The sequence below is a fragment of the Lissotriton vulgaris genome, unplaced genomic scaffold, assembly GCF_964263255.1.
Source record: "Lissotriton vulgaris unplaced genomic scaffold, aLisVul1.2 SCAFFOLD_1316, whole genome shotgun sequence".
In the NCBI taxonomy this organism is placed as follows: Eukaryota; Metazoa; Chordata; class Amphibia; order Caudata; family Salamandridae; genus Lissotriton; species Lissotriton vulgaris.
In genome coordinates, this window is record NW_028253720.1 from 485,274 (window position 1) to 505,136 (window position 19,863).

At 50.2% G+C, this 19,863-nt stretch overlaps 1 protein-coding gene across 1 annotated transcript in view; it reads left to right on the plus strand.

Annotated features, from left to right (window-relative positions):
* The first annotated feature begins 10,514 nt into the window (after nucleotides 1-10,514).
* Nucleotides 10,515-19,863, plus strand: part of LOC147660796 (uncharacterized) — a 93,519-nt gene continuing 84,170 nt past the window's right edge. The window contains exon 1 of the mRNA XM_086951462.1: nucleotides 10,515-10,876. The gene's annotated coding sequence lies outside the window, so the exon portion shown is untranslated. The remainder of the gene's footprint in view (nucleotides 10,877-19,863) is intronic.

Sequence of the window (19,863 nt, forward strand, 5' to 3'; positions counted from 1 at the left end):
CCATAACACCCACGTCTGTGTCTTTACAGAAGCCAATGCTTGTTTCCCATAACACCCACGTCTGTGTCTTTACAGGAGCCAATGCTTGTTCCCCATAACACCCACGTCCGTGTCTTTACAGGAGCCACTGTGTGTTTCCCATAACACCCATGTCTGTGTCTTTACAGGCACCAATGCTTGTTTCCCATAACACCCATGTCTGGGTCTTTACAGGCGCCAATGCTTGTTTGCCATAACACCCGTGTCTGTGTCATTACAGGAGCCAATGCTTGTTTCCCATAACACCCATGTCTGTGTCTTTACAGGAGCCAATGCTTGTTTCCCATAACACCCATGTCTGTGTCTTTACAGGAGCCACTGCTTGTTTCCCATAACACCCATGTCTGTGTCTTTACAGGAGCCAATGCTTATTTCCCATAACACCCATGGCTGTGTCTTTGCAGGAGCCAATGCTTGTTTCCCATAACACCCATATCTGGGTCTTTACAGGAGCCAATGCTTGTTTCCCATAACACCCATGTCTATGTCTTCACAGGAGCCAATGCTTGTTTCCCATAACACCCATTTCTGTGTCTTTACAGGAGCCAATGCTTGTTTCCCATAACACCCATTTCTGTGTCTTTACAGGAGCCAATGCTTGTTTTGGATAACACCCATGTCAGTGTCATTACAGGCGCCAATGCTTGTTTCCCATAACATCCATGTCTGGGTCTTTACATGCGCCAATGCTTGTTTCCCATAACACCCATGTCTGTGTCATTACAGGAGCCAATGCTTGTTTCCCTTAACACCCATTTCTGTGTCTTTACAGGAGCCAATGCTTCTTTCCCATAACACCCATGTCTGTGTCTTTACAGGAGCCAATGCTTGTTTACCATAACACCCATGTCTGTGTCTTTGCAGGTGCCACTGCTTGTTTCCCATAACACCCACGTCTGTGTCTTTGCAAGTGCCACTGCTTGTTTCCCATAACACCCATGTCTGTGTCTTTACAGGCGCTAATGCTTGTTTCCCATAACACCCATGTCCGTGTCTTTTGCAGGCGGCAATGCTTGTTTCCCATAACACCCATGGCTGTGTCATTACAGGAGCTAATGCTTGTTTCCCATAACACCCATATCTGTGTCTTTACAGGAGCCAATGCTTGTTTCCCATAACACCCACGTCTGTGTTTTTACAGGAGCCAATGCTTGTTTCCCATACCACCCATGTCCGTGTCTTTTGCAGGCGGCAATGCTTGTTTCCCATAACACCCATGGCTGTGTCATTACAGGAGCTAATGCTTGTTTCCCATAACACCCATATCTGTGTCTTTACAGGAGCCAATGCTTGATTCCCATAACACCCACGTCTGTGTCTTTACAGGCGCCAATGCTTGATTCCCATAACACCCACGTCTGTGTGTTTGCAGGCGCTAATGCTTGATTCCCATAACACCCATGTCTGTGTCTTTACAGGAGCCAATGCTTGTTTACCATAACACCCATGTCTGTGTCTTTGCAGGTGCCACTGCTTGTTTCCCATAACACCCACGTCTGTGTCTTTGCAAGTGCCACTGCTTGTTTCCCATAACACCCATGTCTGTGTCTTTACAGGCGCTAATGCTTGTTTCCCATAACACCCATGTCCGTGTCTTTTGCAGGCGGCAATGCTTGTTTCCCATAACACCCATGGCTGTGTCATTACAGGAGCTAATGCTTGTTTCCCATAACACCCATATCTGTGTCTTTACAGGAGCCAATGCTTGTTTCCCATAACACCCACGTCTGTGTTTTTACAGGAGCCAATGCTTGTTTCCCATACCACCCATGTCCGTGTCTTTTGCAGGCGGCAATGCTTGTTTCCCATAACACCCATGGCTGTGTCATTACAGGAGCTAATGCTTGTTTCCCATAACACCCATATCTGTGTCTTTACAGGAGCCAATGCTTGATTCCCATAACACCCACGTCTGTGTCTTTACAGGCGCCAATGCTTGATTCCCATAACACCCACGTCTGTGTGTTTGCAGGCGCTAATGCTTGATTCCCATAACACCCACGTCTGTGTGTTTGCAGGCGCCAATGCTTGTTTCCCATAACACCCACGTGTGGGTCTTTTCAGGCGCCAAAGCTTGTTTCCCATAACACCCATGTCTGTGTCTTTACAGGTGCCAATGCTTGTTTCCCATAACACCCATGTCTGTGTCTTTACAGGTGCCAATGCTTGTTTCTCATAGCACCCATGTCTGTGTCTTTACAGGCGCCAATGCTTGTTTCCCATAACACCCATGTCTGTGTCTTTTGCAGGCGGCAATGCTTATTTCCCATAACACCCATGTCTGTGTCATTACAGGAGCCAATGCTTGTTTCCCATAACACCCATGTCTGTGTCTTTACAGGCGCAAATGATTGTTTCCCATAACACCCATGTCCGTGTCTTTTGCAGGCGGCAATGCTTGTTTCCTATAACACCCATGTCTGTCATTACAGAAGCCAATGCTTGTTTCCCATAATACCCATGTCTGTGTCTTTACAGGAGCCAATGCTTGTTTCACATAACACCCACGTCTGTGTGTTTACAGGAGCCAATGCTTGTTTCCCTTAACACCCATGTCTGTGTGTTTACAGGAGCCAATGCTTGTTTATCATAACACCCATGTCTGTGTCTTTACAGGAGCCAATGCTTGTTTCCCATAACACCCACGTCTGTGTCTTTTCAGGCGCCAATGCTTGTTTCCCATAACACCCACGTCTGTGTGTTTGCAGGCGTCAATGCTTGTTTCCCATAACACCCACGTCTGTGTCTTTGCTTGTTTCCCATAACACTCACATCTGTGCCTTTACAGGAGCCAATGCTTGTTTCCCATAACACCCACGTCTGTGTCTTTACAGAAGCCAATGCTTGTTTCCCATAACACCCATGTCTGTGTCTTTACAGGAGCCAATGCTTGTTCCCCTAACACCCACGTCCGTGTCTTTACAGGAGCCACTATGTGTTTCCCATAACACCCATGTCTGTGTCTTTACAGGCACCAATGCTTGTTTCCCATAACACCCATGTCTGGGTCTTTACAGGTGCCAATGCTTGTTTCCCATAACACCCATGTGTGTGTGTTTACAGGAGCCAATGCTTGTTTCCCATAACACCCATGTCTGTGTCTTTACAGGCACCAATGCTTGTTTCCCATAACACCCATGTCTATGTCCTTACAGGCGCCAATGCTTGTTTCCCATAACACCCACCTCTTTTTCTTTATAAGAGCCAATGCTTGTTTCCCATACGAGACCCTCTCATGGACTGCAAGTCTCTTAACATGTCTTTGTCTTTACAGGAGCCAATGCTTGTTTCCCATAACACCCATGTGTGTGTGTTTACAGGAGCCAATGCTTGTTTCCCATAACACCCACGTCTGTGTGTTTGCAGGCGTCAATGCTTGTTTCCCATAACACCCACGTCTGTGTCTTTGCAGGAGTCAGTGCTTGTTTCCCATAACACTCACGTCTGTGCCTTTACAGGAGCCAATGCTTGTTTCCCATAACACCCACGTCTGTGTCTTTACAGAAGCCAATGCTTGTTTCCCATAACACCCATGTCTGTGTCTTTACAGGAGCCAATGCTTGTTCCCCTAACACCCACGTCCGTGTCTTTACAGGAGCCACTATGTGTTTCCCATAACACCCATATCTGTGTCTTTACAGGCACCAATGCTTGTTTCCCATAACACCCATGTCTGGGTCTTTACAGGTGCCAATGCTTGTTTCCCATAACACCCATGTGTGTGTGTTTACAGGAGCCAATGCTTGTTTCCCATAACACCCATGTCTGTGTCTTTACAGGCACCAATGCTTGTTTCCCATAACACCCATGTCTATGTCCTTACAGGCGCCAATGCTTGTTTCCCATAACACCCACCTCTTTTTCTTTATAAGAGCCAATGCTTGTTTCCCATACGAGACCCTCTCATGGACTGCAAGTCTCTTAACATGTCTTTGTCTTTACAGGAGCCAATGCTTGTTTCCCATAACACCCATGTGTGTGTGTTTACAGGAGCCAATGCTTGTTTCCCATAACACCCATGTCTGTGTGTTTACAGGCGCCAATGCTTGTTTCCCATAACACCCATGTCTGTGTCTTTACAGGAGCCAATGCTTGTTTCCCATAACACCCATGTCTGTGTCTTTACAGGAGCCACTGCTTGTTTCCCATAACACCCATGTCTGTGTCTTTACAGGAGCCAATGCTTGTTTCCCATAACACCCATGTCTGGGTCTTTACATGCGCCAATGCTTGTTTCCCATAACACCCATGTCTGTGTCATTACAGGAGCCAATGCTTGTTTCCCATAACACCCATGTCTGTGTCTTTACAGGAGCCACTGCTTGTTTCCCATAACACCCATGTCTGTGTCTTTACAGGAGCCAATGCTTATTTCCCATAACACCCATGGCTGTGTCTTTGCAGGAGCCAATGCTTGTTTCCCATAACACCCATATCTGGGTCTTTACAGGAGCCAATGCTTGTTTCCCATAACACCCATGTCTATGTCTTCACAGGAGCCAATGCTTGTTTCCCATAACACCCATTTCTGTGTCTTTACAGGAGCCAATGCTTGTTTCCCATAACACCCATTTCTGTGTCTTTACAGGAGCCAATGCTTGTTTTGGATAACACCCATGTCAGTGTCATTACAGGCGCCAATGCTTGTTTCCCATAACATCCATGTCTGGGTCTTTACATGCGCCAATGCTTGTTTCCCATAACACCCATGTCTGTGTCATTACAGGAGCCAATGCTTGTTTCCCTTAACACCCATTTCTGTGTCTTTACAGGAGCCAATGCTTCTTTCCCATAACACCCATGTCTGTGTCTTTACAGGAGCCAATGCTTGTTTACCATAACACCCATGTCTGTGTCTTTGCAGGTGCCACTGCTTGTTTCCCATAACACCCACGTCTGTGTCTTTGCAAGTGCCACTGCTTGTTTCCCATAACACCCATGTCTGTGTCTTTACAGGCGCTAATGCTTGTTTCCCATAACACCCATGTCCGTGTCTTTTGCAGGCGGCAATGCTTGTTTCCCATAACACCCATGGCTGTGTCATTACAGGAGCTAATGCTTGTTTCCCATAACACCCATATCTGTGTCTTTACAGGAGCCAATGCTTGTTTCCCATAACACCCACGTCTGTGTTTTTACAGGAGCCAATGCTTGTTTCCCATACCACCCATGTCCGTGTCTTTTGCAGGCGGCAATGCTTGTTTCCCATAACACCCATGGCTGTGTCATTACAGGAGCTAATGCTTGTTTCCCATAACACCCATATCTGTGTCTTTACAGGAGCCAATGCTTGATTCCCATAACACCCACGTCTGTGTCTTTACAGGCGCCAATGCTTGATTCCCATAACACCCACGTCTGTGTGTTTGCAGGCGCTAATGCTTGATTCCCATAACACCCATGTCTGTGTCTTTACAGGAGCCAATGCTTGTTTACCATAACACCCATGTCTGTGTCTTTGCAGGTGCCACTGCTTGTTTCCCATAACACCCACGTCTGTGTCTTTGCAAGTGCCACTGCTTGTTTCCCATAACACCCATGTCTGTGTCTTTACAGGCGCTAATGCTTGTTTCCCATAACACCCATGTCCGTGTCTTTTGCAGGCGGCAATGCTTGTTTCCCATAACACCCATGGCTGTGTCATTACAGGAGCTAATGCTTGTTTCCCATAATACCCATATCTGTGTCTTTACAGGAGCCAATGCTTGTTTCCCATAACACCCACGTCTGTGTTTTTACAGGAGCCAATGCTTGTTTCCCATACCACCCATGTCCGTGTCTTTTGCAGGCGGCAATGCTTGTTTCCCATAACACCCATGGCTGTGTCATTACAGGAGCTAATGCTTGTTTCCCATAACACCCATATCTGTGTCTTTACAGGAGCCAATGCTTGATTCCCATAACACCCACGTCTGTGTCTTTACAGGCGCCAATGCTTGATTCCCATAACACCCACGTCTGTGTGTTTGCAGGCGCTAATGCTTGATTCCCATAACACCCACGTCTGTGTGTTTGCAGGCGCCAATGCTTGTTTCCCATAACACCCACGTGTGGGTCTTTTCAGGCGCCAAAGCTTGTTTCCCATAACACCCATGTCTGTGTCTTTACAGGTGCCAATGCTTGTTTCCCATAACACCCATGTCTGTGTCTTTACAGGTGCCAATGCTTGTTTCTCATAGCACCCATGTCTGTGTCTTTACAGGCGCCAATGCTTGTTTCCCATAACACCCATGTCTGTGTCTTTTGCAGGCGGCAATGCTTATTTCCCATAACACCCATGTCTGTGTCATTACAGGAGCCAATGCTTGTTTCCCATAACACCCATGTCTGTGTCTTTACAGGCGCAAATGATTGTTTCCCATAACACCCATGTCCGTGTCTTTTGCAGGCGGCAATGCTTGTTTCCTATAACACCCATGTCTGTCATTACAGAAGCCAATGCTTGTTTCCCATAATACCCATGTCTGTGTCTTTACAGGAGCCAATGCTTGTTTCACATAACACCCACGTCTGTGTGTTTACAGGAGCCAATGCTTGTTTCCCTTAACACCCATGTCTGTGTGTTTACAGGAGCCAATGCTTGTTTATCATAACACCCATGTCTGTGTCTTTACAGGAGCCAATGCTTGTTTCCCATAACACCCACGTCTGTGTCTTTTCAGGCGCCAATGCTTGTTTCCCATAACACCCACGTCTGTGTGTTTGCAGGCGTCAATGCTTGTTTCCCATAACACCCACGTCTGTGTCTTTGCTTGTTTCCCATAACACTCACATCTGTGCCTTTACAGGAGCCAATGCTTGTTTCCCATAACACCCACGTCTGTGTCTTTACAGAAGCCAATGCTTGTTTCCCATAACACCCATGTCTGTGTCTTTACAGGAGCCAATGCTTGTTCCCCTAACACCCACGTCCGTGTCTTTACAGGAGCCACTATGTGTTTCCCATAACACCCATGTCTGTGTCTTTACAGGCACCAATGCTTGTTTCCCATAACACCCATGTCTGGGTCTTTACAGGTGCCAATGCTTGTTTCCCATAACACCCATGTGTGTGTGTTTACAGGAGCCAATGCTTGTTTCCCATAACACCCATGTCTGTGTCTTTACAGGCACCAATGCTTGTTTCCCATAACACCCATGTCTATGTCCTTACAGGCGCCAATGCTTGTTTCCCATAACACCCACCTCTTTTTCTTTATAAGAGCCAATGCTTGTTTCCCATACGAGACCCTCTCATGGACTGCAAGTCTCTTAACATGTCTTTGTCTTTACAGGAGCCAATGCTTGTTTCCCATAACACCCATGTGTGTGTGTTTACAGGAGCCAATGCTTGTTTCCCATAACACCCACGTCTGTGTGTTTGCAGGCGTCAATGCTTGTTTCCCATAACACCCACGTCTGTGTCTTTGCAGGAGTCAGTGCTTGTTTCCCATAACACTCACGTCTGTGCCTTTACAGGAGCCAATGCTTGTTTCCCATAACACCCACGTCTGTGTCTTTACAGAAGCCAATGCTTGTTTCCCATAACACCCATGTCTGTGTCTTTACAGGAGCCAATGCTTGTTCCCCTAACACCCACGTCCGTGTCTTTACAGGAGCCACTATGTGTTTCCCATAACACCCATATCTGTGTCTTTACAGGCACCAATGCTTGTTTCCCATAACACCCATGTCTGGGTCTTTACAGGTGCCAATGCTTGTTTCCCATAACACCCATGTGTGTGTGTTTACAGGAGCCAATGCTTGTTTCCCATAACACCCATGTCTGTGTCTTTACAGGCACCAATGCTTGTTTCCCATAACACCCATGTCTATGTCCTTACAGGCGCCAATGCTTGTTTCCCATAACACCCACCTCTTTTTCTTTATAAGAGCCAATGCTTGTTTCCCATACGAGACCCTCTCATGGACTGCAAGTCTCTTAACATGTCTTTGTCTTTACAGGAGCCAATGCTTGTTTCCCATAACACCCATGTGTGTGTGTTTACAGGAGCCAATGCTTGTTTCCCATAACACCCATGTCTGTGTGTTTACAGGCGCCAATGCTTGTTTCCCATAACACCCATGTCTGTGTCTTTACAGGAGCCAATGCTTGTTTCCCATAACACCCATGTCTGTGTCTTTACAGGAGCCACTGCTTGTTTCCCATAACACCCATGTCTGTGTCTTTACAGGAGCCAATGCTTGTTTCCCATAACACCCATGTCTGGGTCTTTACATGCGCCAATGCTTGTTTCCCATAACACCCATGTCTGTGTCATTACAGGAGCCAATGCTTGTTTCCCATAACACCCATGTCTGTGTCTTTGCCGGTGCCACTGCTTGTTTCCATTAACACCCACGTCTGTGTCTTTGCAAGTGCCACTGCTTGTTTCCCATAACACCCATGTCTGTGTCTTTACAGGAGCCAATGCTTGTTTCCCATAACACCCATTTCTGTGTCTTTACAGGAGCCACTGCTTGTTTCCCATAACACCCATGTCCGTGTCTTTACAGGCGCCAATGCTTGTTTCCCATAACACCCATGTCTGGGTCTTTACATGCGCCAATGCTTGTTTCCCATAACACCCATGTCTGTGTCATTACAGGAGCCAATGCTTGTTTCCCATAACACCCATGTCTGTGTCTTTGCAGGTGCCACTGCTTGTTTCCCATAACACCCACGTCTGTGTCTTTGCAAGTGCCACTGCTTGTTTCCCATAACACCCATGTCTGTGTCTTTACAGGCGCTAATGCTTGTTTCCCATAACACCCATGTCCGTGTCTTTTGCAGGCGGCAATGCTTGTTTCCCATAACACCCATGGCTGTGTCATTACAGGAGCTAATGCTTGTTTCCCATAACAACCATATCTGTGTCTTTACAGGAGCCAATGCTTGTTTCCCATAACACCCATGTCTGTGTTTTTACAGGAGCCAATGCTTGTTTCCCATAACACCCATGTCTGTGTCTTTACAGGAACCAATGCTTGTTTCCCATAACACCCACGTCTGTGTCTTTACAGGCGCCAATGCTTGATTCCCATAACACCCACGTCTGTGTCTTTACAGGCGGCAATGCTTGATTCCCATAACACCCACGTCTGTGTGTTTGCAGGCGCTAATGCTTGTTTCTCATAACACCCACATCTGTGTCTTTGCAGGAGCCAATGCTTGTTTCCCATAACACCCACGTGTGGGTCTTTTCAGGCGCCAAAGCTTGTTTCCCATAACACCCATGTCTGTGTCTTTACAGGTGCCAATGCTTGTTTCCCATAACACCCATGTCTGTGTCTTTACAGGTGCCAATGCTTGTTTCTCATAGCACCCATGTCTGTGTCTTTACAGGCGCCAATGCTTGTTTCCCATAACACCCATGTCTGTGTCTTTTGCAGGCGGCAATGCTTATTTCCCATAACACTCATGTCTGTGTCATTACAGGAGCCAATGCTTGTTTCCCATAACACCCATGTCTGTGTCTTTACAGGCACCAATGCTTGTTTCCCATAGCACCCATGTCTGTGTCTTTACAGGCGCAAATGATTGTTTCCCATAACACCCATGTCCGTGTCTTTTGCAGGCGGCAATGCTTGTTTCCCATAACACCCATGTCTGTCATTACAGAAGCCAATGCTTGTTTCCCATAATACCCATGTCTGTGTCTTTACAGGAGCCAATGCTTGTTTCACATAACACCCATGTCTGTGTGTTTACAGGAGCCAATGCTTGTTTCCCTTAACACCCATGTCTGTGTGTTTACAGGAGCCAATGCTTGTTTATCATAACACCCATGTCTGTGTCTTTACAGGAGCCAATGCTTGTTTCCCATAACACCCACGTCTGTGTCTTTTCAGGCGCCAATGCTTGTTTCCCATAACACCCACGTCTGTGTGTTTGCAGGCGCCAATGCTTGTTTCCCATAACACCCACGTCTGTGTATTTGCAGGAGCCAGTGCTTGTTTCACATAACACCCACGTGTGGATCTTTTCAGGCGCCAATGCTTGTTTCCCATAACACCCATGTCTGTGTGTTTACAGGAGCCAATGCTTGTTTCCCATAACACCCACGTCTGTGTGTTTACAGGAGGCAGTGCTTGTTTCCCATAACACCCATGTCTGTGTCTTTACAGGTGCCAATGCTTGTTTCCCATAACACCCATGTCTGGGTCTTTACAGGCACCAATGCTTGTTTCCCATAACACCCATGTCTGTGTCTTTGCAGGCACCAATGCTTGTTTCCCATAACACCCTTGTCTGTGTGTTTACAGGAGCCAATGCTTGTTTCCCATAACACCCACGTCTGTGTGTTTACAGGAGCCAGTGCTTGTTTCCCATAACACCCACGTCTGTGTCTTTACAGGCGCCAATGCTTGTTTCCCATAACACCCATGTCTGGGTCTTTACAGGCACCAATGCTTGTTTCCCATAACACCCATGTCTGTGTCTTTACAGGTGCCAAAGCTTGTTTCCCATAACACCCATGTCTGTGTTTTTACAGGCACCATTGCTTGTTTCCCTGCTGGACTTGGAGGCGGCGGTTCCGTCAGCGGCCACCAGAGGGCGCTCCTCGTCTGTTGATGAATCCACTGAGCTGCCCATGGGATGAAAACGAGAAGGGTTTCCTCTTCTGGGTCAGCGGCGGCAGAGGCAGCACCAGCAGCAGTGCAGACACCACTTCCTGTCTCTCCATTTGTGTGTCCAGCCTGCTGCAGAGGAGGAAGGAGCCCTTTCTGTCTGTGCAGCGACCTTCATCTTCAGACCCTCGCAGACCCCCCCTCAGACCCCATCTCTGCCCCCCCCCCCTCTACCCCCACAGGAGGAGGAGAGCGCCTGGACACGTCTGCACAGGTCTCTGCTCAGGTAGGAGACTGTCAGCACCTTCTGCTGTGTTTGTAGAAGTAGACTGAATAATCCTGGATCTGGGCGCTTCATCTTACAGCACCGTGAGAAATCTACACACTGCGCTGGATCTTACTGCACCATGAGGAATCTACACACTGCCCGGCATCTTACTGCACCATGAGAAATCTATACACTGCGCTGCATCTTACTGCACCATGAGGAATCTACACACTGCGCTGCATCTTACTGCACCATGAGGAATTTACACACTGCACTGCATCTTACAGCACTGAGGAATCTACACACTGCGCTGCATCTTACTGCACCATGAGGAATCTACACACTGCACTGCATCTTACTGCACCGTGAGGAATCTACACACTGCGCTGCATCTTACTGCACCATGAGGAATCTACACACTGCGCTGCATCTTACTGCACCATGAGGAATTTACACACTGCACTGCATCTTACAGCACTGAGGAATCTACACTCTGCGCTGCATCTTACTGCACCATGAGGAATCTACACACTGCACTGTATCTTACTGCACTGTGAGGAATCTACACATTGCGCTGCATCTTACTGCACCGTGAGGAATCTACACACTGCGCTGCATCTTACTGCACTACGAGTAATCTACACACTGCACTGCATCTTACTGCACCATGAGTAATCTACACACTGCACTGCATTTTACTGCACCATGAGTAATCTACACACTGCACTGCATTTTACTGCACCATGAGTAATCTACACACTGCACTGCATCTTACTGCACCATGAGGAATCTAGACACTGCGCTGCATCTTACTTCACCATGACTAACCTACACACTGTGCTGCATCCTACTGCACCGTGAGTAATCTACACACTGCGCTGCATCTTACTGCACCATGAGTTGTTGTGGGCGTTGTTGTCTAGTCGATCCTTAAATGCTGACTTCTTGGTGGTGCGGATCAGCTAGTGGTGTTTGCGGGTGGCGTTCTTGAGGGCGGTCATGTTGTCTGTGGTTGGGTTTCTTCGCCAGACTTTCTCGAGGGTGCGGCAGTTCTTTTTGGAGTTCTTGAGGTCTTCATTGAACCAGGAGGCTTTTTTGCTTCCTGGCTTGTTGGGATTGTTTTTCAGGGGTGCTGGGTCATCAGCACAGTGGGTGATCCACTGTGCGAGATTGATGGCTGCTTCATTTGGGTCTGTTGATCTGGCGGGAGCGTTTTGATTCAGTGAAGTGGTGAGCTGGTCGGCAGTAATTTTGTTCCAGTTTCTGAGGGGGACCTGTTGCGGGAAATGGTGAGTTGCGTTCTTTCTGAAGCTGAAGTGGACGCAGATGTGGTCTGTCCAGTGGAGTCCTGTGGAGTGGCTGAAGGAGATGTGCTTGCTGGAGGAGAAGATTGGGTCGAGCGTGTGTCCGGCGTAGTGGGTGGGGGTGTTCACCAGTTGTTTGAGTCCGAGATTGGCGAGGTTGTCCAGCAGGGTGGTGGTGTTGTTGTCGTTGTAATTCTCCAGGTGGAAGTTGAGGTCCCCTATGAGAATGTAGTCAACGGAGGGGAGGGCGTGTGGGCTGACAAAGTCAGTGATGTCTTCGCTGAATTGTGTGCGGGGTCCTGGGTGTCTGTAAATGAGGGTGCCTCTCAGTGTGGTCTTGGGGTCGGTGTGTATCTGGAAGTGAAGGTGTTCGGTGGCTGTGAGGGTGTCGTCGGAATTGGTCGAGATGCGGATGGTGTTCTTGTGGACGATTGCGATGCCTCCTCCTGTTTGGTTGATGCGGTCCCTACGGATGATCTTGTATCCGTCTGGGATGGCTATGGCGATGTCGGGCGCTGACGAGCCGTTCATCCAGGTTTCCGTGAGAAAGGCGACGTCCGGAGTTATGGTGTCGAGTAGGTTCCATAGTTCAATGGGGTGTCTGTGGACCGAACGGCTGTTGAGCAGGATGCACTTCAGGTGGTTGTTGTTGGAGCTCTGTTTGGCGTGTGCGGTTGTAGTGTGGGTCCTGATGCAGCAGAACTTGCAGGCTTGGCAGGTGAAGGGTCCATGGGTGCGTCCTGGGGTGGCTCGGTAGCAATCAGAGAGTCGGCCGGTGTTGATTGCAGTGAGGGTTGCGGCGTCGTATGTTTTGCAGGAGGGATGGCCTCTGCGGGAGCCAGGGGGTCTAGCGGTGGGCGCGGTCCAGGCACGGACGGGCGCAGACGGGCTTACCTTTGGCGCGCATAGGGCACGCCCGCTGCCCGTTTGCCACTCTATCGTAAGTGGAGAGTGGAGGGGGGCGGAGCGAGGCAGGAGCAGCTGGGAGGCGGGAGCGGGGTGGCGAGGTCTGGGGATGCTGGAGGGAACGGGGGTTGGGCCGCGGGGGAGCAGCGGCAGGGAGCGGGGAGGGTTAAGAAGCCCAACAAATGGCACCAAAACAATGCAGGCGAGATCGGGGGCACAATCTGGCATAAATACAGGTTAATAAACAATATCGATACGATACCAGGTACAATTGCAGGCGAGAACGGGGGCACAAGTAAGGCACACCAAGGAGCGAGTGGAGCGAGTGGAGCGAGTGGAGCGACCGGTTCTGACCAGATCAGGACGGTCACAGCTCTTCACCTCGCGGGACTTCCCTTATGTTTACCAGTGGGAGGGAGGAGCAGCTGGGAGGCGGGAGCGGGGTGGCGAGGTCCGGGGATGCTGGAGGGAACGAGGGTGGGGCCGCGGGGGAGCAGCGGCAGGGAGCGGGGAGGGTTAAGAAGCTCAACAAATGGCACCAAAACAATGCAGGCGAGATCGGGGGCACAATCTGGCACAAATACAGGTTAATAAACAATATCGATACGATACCAGGCACAATTGCAGGCGAGATCGGGGGCGCAAGTAAGGCACACCAAGGAGCGAGTGGAGCGACCGGTTCTGAACAGGTCAGGACGGTCACAGCTCTTCACCTCGCTGGACTTCCCTTATGTTTACCAGTGGGAGGAAGGAGCAGCTGGGAGGCAGGAACGGGGTGGCGAGGTCCGGGGATGCTGGAGGGAACGGGGGTGGGGCCGCGAGGGAGCAGCGGCAGGGAGCGGGGAGGGTTAAGAAGCACAACAAATGGCACCAAAACAATGCAGGCGAGATCGGGGGCACAATTTGGCACAAATACAGGTTAATAAACAATATCGATACGATACCAGGCACAATTGCAGGCGAGATCGGGGGCACAAGTAAGGCACACCAATGAGCGAGTGGAGCGACCGGTTCTGACCAGGTCAGGACGGTCACTACGCTGCATCTTACTGCACTGTGAGGAATCTACACACTGCACTGCACCTTACTGCACCATGAGGAATCTACACACTGCACTGCATCTTAATGCACCATGAGGAATCTACACACTGCACTGCATCTTACTGCACCATGAGGAATCTACACACTGCACTGCATCTTACTGCTCTATGAGAAACCTGTCACACTGCACTGCATCTTACTGCACCATGAGAAACCTGTCACACTGCACTGCATCTTACTGCACTATGAGAAACCTGTCACACTGCACTGCATCTTACTGCACCATGAGGAATCTACACACTGCGCTGCATCTTACTGCACCATGAGGAATCTACACACTGCGCTGCATCTTACTGCACTGTGAGGAATCTACACACTGCGCTGAATCTTACTGCACTGTGAGGAATCTACACACTGCATTGCACCTTACTGCATCATGAGGAATCTACACACTGCGCTGCATCTTACTGGACCATGAGGAATCTACACACTGCACTGCATCTCACTGCACCATGAGGAATCTACACACCGCACTGCATCTTACTGCACCATGAGGAATCTACACACTGCACTGCATCTTACTGCACCATGGGGAATCTACACACTGCGCTGCATCTTACTGCACTATGAGAAACCTGTCACACTGCACTGCATCTTACTGCACCATGAGGAATCTACACACTGCACTGCATCTTACTGCACCATGAGGAATCTACACACTGCGCTGCATCTTACTGCACCATGAGGAATCCACACACTGCGCAGCATCTTACTGCACCATGAGGAATCTACACACAGCACTTCATCTTACTGCACTGTGAGGAATCTTTGCACACTCTTTGCTCGGCTGTCCCTGTTAATTTGTTGACACGCACAACCCTATCCCTATGTCTGAAGCATGTCCCGCAGTCAGTTGAGTGTCAGTGCTACCCTGCTACCCCGTGCCACTTCACTCCCTTTGCCAATGTTTCCATCTCTCAGACTTGGCAGGAGCTTCAGTCACTGCAATAGTTTCCTGTGGCATAGGTTGGCTTGTGGCATTATCTGCTGCAGAGATTGTGTGTGTGTGGGCACAGACCTTGGGTCTGGCAGGGTGCAGGCTTGTCAAGCAGTGGAATGTACGTGCCTGTGTTTTTAATGTACCTCTGCAGGAGGAGGTGTGTCTGCAGGGTTGGTGTGTGTACCTGAATCTAGGGTAGGGTTGTCTTTGTAGGCTTTGTATGTAACTTTATGAGGCGTGTCTGCAGTGTGTCTCTTTGCAGGGTATCTGTCTTGGCAGATGTTGGTGGGGCTGTCAGTCACTCTTCTTGGCCTCTCTTCTCTATACACATATCTTTAGGATCACTGGCTGAAAATACGGTCTGCTCAGTGCAGAATAGTCGGGTACTACTGGGCACACAGCAGACGTCTGAGCAACATCACATGTGAAGTTCTACTTCTTCTCCATAGTTTGAAGAATTAGCCGGGTCTGAGTGAGACTTCAGCTCCACCTCCAAATGGGTGAGTGACCGAAGCACCCAGGATCACGTGTGTGACAATGCTACAGAGGGTTGCTGCACTCTCCCATCACGCGTCGATGAGGAGTGTACTATGATACAGGAGTCATCCAGGTGGCTACTTCATCATGTAGGTGGTGCACTTGTTACTTGTGTTGTGGGTTTTGTCCAAGAGGGACAGTAAGCATTGTGTGTTGTCATTGTTGGAGAGGATGTTGATGTAGTGGGCACAGATGACTTTGGCCAGTGGGTTAAATAAACCTTGAGGTGCTCCGCAGATGAGATTTTCGGTTTCCAAAGAGTTTGGCGTCAGGTTGACTGTCAGGTTGATCTGTCGCTGGCAGGTCCTTAAATCCCGATCTTGTGAAGGTGCCCTGCGGCATCAGGATGAACTGTGGGCACCCTCGGATGGAGTACCAGCCCTCTCCCTCTTGCCTCCCTCATGGATTGGACTTTGGTGGCCCCCTGTGCCCTCCTCTGACGACTCTGGAGGGTGGCAACGGCATGCCTCCTGCGTGACTGTGGTGGTGGTGGTGTTGGTGATCGTCCCAATGGGGACTGGGTATGAGGGGATGGCGGCGTTTCCTGGCGCTGTGGTGATGCCTGTGGTTGTGGATTTGGTGGCTGTGATTGCGCCGAGCTTGTGGTCCCTGCAGGCATGCTTTTCTCCTCATGTTGCCTCTCCTCTGGCCTGGCTGTCTTTGCTCTGTACCCTCTGCAGCACTGCGAGATGTCTCGCCTCTAATGACACAAATGTAGATATACTCACTGCTTTGTCTGCATTTGAATTACTTTAAACATCATGCCTACAGATCAAAGTGGTTGTCCTGACATAGCCAATTACTTTAAAAAGCTATTGTGTTTGCTAGCCTGACTGTTCTCTACATAGGTTCACTCTGACTACTTCCCCCATAATGCATAGCAGGTAATGAGTAAGACGTGGAGTGGGAGCCCCTATGCCACTATGGGGATTGGGGTTGGGGAGGGGGTAGCACAGCATGCTGGGCATGCTTCTTACCTTGTTTCCTTGCTGCTCTGGCAGAGCTGTCTGCGTCTCCCACGCCACTCACACTCTCCGGCTGGATGGTGGACTCCACCATCAGTTCCAGTGGTGTTGGTGCTGGTGCTCGGTTCTTTCCTCCACCTGTTTTGGCAGCCTGCCTCTGCCTCTCTGCCATCCTTGCTTTTGCTGTCTTCCTGAGGTCGTACCACCTCTTCCTGACGTCCACAATGGTACGCTGGGTCACACCTATGGCATTTATTTTGTCCCGAATGCCACTCTAGATTTGCCTCTTCTGTGATTCGAATGGGCTGGGTATGCTCAGATGTGAGTCCCAGGCTCTCCACACCACTGGAGTCAAGCTATCCAGGCTGATGAAGGCTGATAGCCAGAAACCTGTCCTTGGATGCTTGATTCCGGTCTGGGAAAGACATGGCTTGGTAGTTCGGACTGGACTGTTCCCATGAGGCACAGGGTCAGAGCTGATTTGCATATAGCCAGTGTCTAACCCAGGGTGGTGTGGAGTGCAAAAAAACGATGGATTTAGGCCCAGGTCTTTGTACTGGGGTGAATGTATGACATTGTTCTACATTCTGTCCATCAACTGTGTTTTTTGCAATTTTCACCCTGAGTGGGCTGGGTATGCTCAGACGTGAGTCCCAGGCTCTCCACACCACTGGAGTCAAGCTATCTAGGCTGAGGAAGGCTGATAGCCAGCAACCGGTCCTTGGTTGCTTGATTCCGGTATGGGAAAGACATGGCTTGGTAGTTCGGACTGGACTGTTCCCATGAGGCACAGGGTCAGAGGTGATTTGCATATAGCCAGTGTCTAACCCAGGGTGGTGTGGAGTGCAAAAAAACAATGGATTTAGGCCCATAATCCTTGTACTGGGGTGAATGTATGACATTGTTCTACATTCTGTCCATCAACTGTGTTTTTTGCAATCTTCTGTGATTCGGGCACCTGGTGGGACTGCGGTCCAAAAAGCCTGTGATGGTCCTGGCTGACATTCTTAGTTTTCTTGTTTGTAGCTGTGATGCTCTGTGGCTTCTGGCTCCTCAGCTCACCTGACTGCCTGCCTCACAGTGAGCTCCAGGTCCTGTGCAGCTGCCTGGGTGTGGCCACTTCCTGTTTGGGAGGTGATTGGGGGTGCCGCTCGCCAGTCGATTTCTACTTGCCAGAAACCAAACAACCCTTGAATTGGTAATTTCAGCCTGGGAGCCCATGAGCTCGGCTGTTTGTCCACTTGGGAGACGCTGAGGGGAGAACCTGTGTGCCGACGCCGGGAGCGGGACTGCGAGGACCAGAGGTGCTTGCGCCTAGAGACCGCGTGCACCTGGTGCTTCTTCCCGCCCCCTCCTTCCTGAGTGCTTATCATGACTCGCGGCCCCCGCTCCGCGGGAGCCGCTCGCCAGTCGATATCTACTTGCCAGAAACCAAACAACCCTTGAATTGGTAATTTCAGCCTGGGAGCTCATGAGCTCGGCTGTTTGTCCACTTGGGAGACCCTGAGGGGAGAACCTGTGTGCCGACGCCGGGAGCGGGACTGCGAGGACCAGAGGTGCTTGCGCCTGGAGACCGCTCGCACCTGGTGCCTCTTCCCGCCCCCTCCTTCCCGAGTGCTTATCACGACTCGCGGCCCCCGCTCCGCGGGAGCCGCTCGCCAGTCGATTTCTACTTGCCAGAAACCAAACAACCCTTGAATTGGTAATTTCAGCCTGGGAGCCCGTGAGCTCTGCTGTTTGTCCACTTGGGAGACCCTGAGGGGAGAACCTGTGTGCCGACGCCGGGAGCGGGACTGCGAGGACCAGAGGTGCTTGCGCCTGGAGACTGCACGCACCTGGTGCCTCTTCCCGCCCCCTCCTTCCCGAGTGCTTATCACGACTCGCGGCCCCCGCTCCGCGGGAGCCGCTCGCAGTCGATTTCTACTTGCCAGAAACCAAACAACCCTTGAATTGGTAATTTCAGCCTGGGAGCCCGTGAGCTCGGCTGTTTGTCCACTTGGGAGACGCTGAGGGGAGAACCTGTGTGCCGACGCCGGGAGTGGGACTGCGAGGACCAGAGGTGCTTGCGCCTGGAGACCGCGCGCACCTGGTGCCTCTTCCCGCCCCCTCCTTCCCGAGTGCTTCTTACGACTCGCGGCCTCCGCTCCGCGGGAGCCGCTCGCCAGTCGATTTCTACTTGCCAGAAACCAAACAACCCTTGAATTGGTAATTTCAGCCTGGGAGCCCGTGAGCTCGGCTGTTTGTCTACTTGGGAGACGCTGAGGGGAGAACCTGTGTGCCGACGCCGGGAGTGGGACTGCGAGGACCAGAGGTGCTTGCGCCTGGAGACCGCGCGCACCTGGGCCTCTTCCCGCCCCCTCCTCCTATTTAGGTCAGCCTCCTGACGCGAACGCGGGACGCGCGCGGACGGAGGTGCGGGCGAAGACCGGGCAAAGAGCGGGCCCTCTGAGGCCATCAGAGACCGAGTGAGGCCGGGCAGGGCCGCCTCCCTTTGCCTTGTGATTAGTGCTCCTTCTGGATTCCCTCATGGCTGAGACTTTGGCGCACCCTTCTGCTGATAAGGTAGCGAGTACTATTAATGGTCCCCTTGATAACTATTTTATTAAACATGTAACTGATATTGATAGGGAAAAAAGTCTAGCAGAGCGTAGGGCAGAGCGTCGCCGTTCTGTTGAAAGCGTGAAGAACAAAGCCTCTGCCGACCTTCTCCTGGAGACTTCCATTCTTACTATCAGTTGTACCCCAACTACTGACAACCCTCCTATTCTGGAAAGCTTTCCACTCCTGCTGAGAGACTATACGCCAACACCTTTGAGTCAGGTATTCGAGTCAGTAAATCCCAGCAATCCTCCTATTCCCTTATCCCCTGATGCAGTGTTATCTACCAGAACTTCAGTTCAGGCCAAACATGTTCAAACTAAATCAAGGAAACATGTGGAGGTAACCATCCATCGTCCACCACCTGCTAAGAGAAGACGGAAGGGGTGGATATGATAAAACCAAAGATCAACCACGCGGACTTTGGAAAAACTTCCAAACGAACCATCAGGTCGGACCCGGCTCCAGTGGCAATTGATGTCGACCCTCCCAAACCGGATACTCCAAATTCTTGGGCACAAGTCCAACTACCAATTATTGCAAATGGCACAAATGACATTCCTCCCGATCCCTCTATAATCCCTGACCTAAAATCTGCCTCCCTGGACAGTATGGAACATCTTATTAGGTCGTTTATTCTACCGATTATAGAGA